General features: G+C 29.0%; 1 protein-coding gene across 1 annotated transcript in view; it reads right to left on the reverse strand.

Moving 5' to 3' along the window:
- The window catches only part of LOC119667754 (transcriptional regulatory protein ZraR-like), a 5048-nt gene that overhangs the window by 1298 nt on the left and 624 nt on the right, over positions 1–3126 (reverse strand). The window lies entirely within an intron of this gene.

Consider the following 3126-nt stretch of genomic DNA (forward strand, 5'->3'; position numbering starts at 1 on the left):
TAAAACTACATTATTTTATTTTTTATGATATACGAATTAAATGAATTTAAATTAATAAATTTGTTAAACTAATTTTACATTATAACCGTATTTTTATTTTTGTCGAAAATAACAATGAACATTTGTTTCGGCGGCCCTCCAATTTGTATAATGATTTGTATTGGCCCGAGATCCCATCTGATCTGGACAGCCCTGAACTATACAATATATGTAAGTTTTTCGAATAGATGCTATTCCGGTATTACTAAGCTTTTTTATTGGAGGGGTGTTAGCTAGCATTTTTATATTTAAAATTAATAAATTAGAACTTCGGACTGAATCTTATTTCTTCGTTCCGTTTAAAAAAAATAATATGTTAGCTCGGTTCCAATGTTTATTGTAATTGCAATTCTTCAGTTCAACAGTGTATATTATGTATCTGGATTAAGTTGAGTTTTAATTTTATTGTTGTATTATTTTACTAATGCTGTTGAAGGTAACTATATTTTAACTATATAATTGTTGTTTTTCTTAAACATTAGTGAACTTAGATTTTATTTTTTTAAATTTTAATACACACTATAGTACTATATATATGTGTTGTACAAATTTAAAGAATTTTATGTTTAAGTTTTATACTATAAAAATTTTTGAGAATAGTACTTGTATTTACAATATTATAAAATCTTAACGCTGCAATATATTCGCAAAACAGAAAACATTACCTCCACTACTGTAAAGTGAAGAGAACTGGAATTTGTTACTTAAGGCTATTTTCCTAAACGTTGTACATGATTTACACTTCAATAATTTCATGTTGAGTAGAATCGATAGCGCTTCTGTTAATAAATACTTTATTACAGGGATATAGACGTAAGCTTCTTATAATGCATAATAATAACAATAAATTATCGATCGATTGTCGATGATATGTAAACACTTGTGATTAATTTTAGCTTGTGGCTACACTTGCTGATTGATCATTTTTCGTTGTATTTTAAAAGTAAGTCATGAACAATTTGTAGAGTCATATAAATTACTTGGTGTACACATACTATCTTTAAACAACAAATTATTTTATATGTTTTATAAAAGCAAAAAGTCAGAAAATACCATAAACATTAATTATGAACGTTTGTTTCACTTCTGTGTCTTTATAACTCTACGATAGATATCACATAATCTAGTTAATTGGCTAGGCATGACAATTGTATTGCATCCGTCAATTTATTGACAGGTATAACATGCAATAATTATCAACAGGATTAGTTACATTGTAAGTGAAATATGCGCGAGTATCTGAAATTGAATGTGGCTACTTTGTTCCATATTAAGTATAGTAAAAGCTGGTTTGGAGTAAGAAGATTTGTAAGGGCTTTCATAAATAAAATAATGGCTTCTGGTTCTGATGTCATTTATGATGGATTACCGGCCTTTGACCATGATTTTCGTATTAAAATATATAAATAATATTATTTATTTATTTCTATTTGAGCCAGTGTACTTTTACTCTCTCTTAACACGAGGTATTTTTAAAACCACTCTTACGCTTTGACTGCATTATTGTTTATCACTTCATCAGACTAAGCAATAATTGACCTCAGATCTGCTTTCCTCCCCGAGGAGCCTGTAACCATTCTGAGATTTGATGATGCGGTTTTGGTAAGTCTGTTTTCGCAAATAATTTCAGGGCTCTATCCTTTACGTATTTTTTAATGGGATCAATCTTGAGGTCCCTGAGGATGTCATTCGTCCTAATGTACCATGGTACTTTGAAAAGTCTTCTCAGAGCCTGACTTTGTGCAATTTCTAGCTGGCGAATAGTAGTGTTTAATATTATAATAATATAATATATAAATATATATATATATATATCTATATATAAATATTTCGTAAGTATTTTAGTATTAAATCCATTTTTAATCGTTCGTAATGATTCGCTTCATTAATGGTTCGATTTTGTTGTATATTAGCAGCGTTTCGTGGATGGTAATTTGGTTAATTAAATTTATTTTGTGTTTATTCATGAAGTATTCAAACATCTAGCATTTTTGCGTTGGCTACTATGTATGTTTTCAAATTATTCCCAACTACTGTGTGCTTGATGTTAAGTGTCTTCGTTGGTTTTGCTGCACCAAATAGGTCTTGTAAAATTCAGTTGATTTTTTTAGTGACTGGTGGATGAGAAAGAGGTACATTTTTGATATCGAAATTTTTGGAATGGAATAGAGGAAACGACTGCTGTAGCCGACGTTCCGATACAACATCTAAATCGTAAATCACTCAAATTTTTCGACATATTTTTGTATACTGTTTCTGATTTTATAGTAATGAAGCATCACATAGCGTATTTAATCAGTTATTTCACTCATTTTCAAATCTATATAACTTTTTACATAAGTAATGAATTAAACAACCGCCTCAATACCTTGAAATATTACCTTTCCAACACGTGTTCATTTGAAATAATCGGATTAGTGTTGCCAGATATAAAGGTACCAACACCATTTAGTGACAAAAAACAGCGGAGACATTTTAGTAGTGCAGGTTAAGATATTCTGATAGATAACCTGCCATCAATTTTAGCTCTATTCTATTGAGAAGAGAACTCTATTTCTAACATTTCTAACATCAGCGTAATGTACTTCTTTTGTAAATTAATAATTTATAGTACACTATTCACATTTTGATATTTATTTTTTTTTTATTTATGAACAGTTATGAACATTAAGTGGAATAATTGAAATGAATGTACAATATTGTGTAGCGTATATGCAAATATATCATAAAATAAGATTCAGTTGTTATATTTGGGTTAATTAATTTTTATTCAAGGAAAATATTATAATACGGGGACGCGGTTTACATTGGCCGAAAATGGCTCATTTTGAATGAGCCATTTGAAAGTGTTTACATTCGTTCTATTTCATTTGTTCTCATTTCAACATCTAATTTTTCAACTTGCATGTTGATTTGATTTTTGGCCTGTGCCAAAAAAATGTTGCATGAAGGTTAAATATGCCTTCAAACCTTACAATATAAACTGAAAACTTGTTTCTAGATTCGATTTATTTATTTTTGGGAAGTAGAAGTTCCAAAAATTGGTGCATCGTTTTAAAGAAAATGCAACCACCAAACATTTTTTTA

Source organism: Teleopsis dalmanni, chromosome 1, assembly GCF_002237135.1.
Source record: "Teleopsis dalmanni isolate 2A chromosome 1, ASM223713v2, whole genome shotgun sequence".
NCBI classification, from domain to species: Eukaryota; Metazoa; Arthropoda; class Insecta; order Diptera; family Diopsidae; genus Teleopsis; species Teleopsis dalmanni.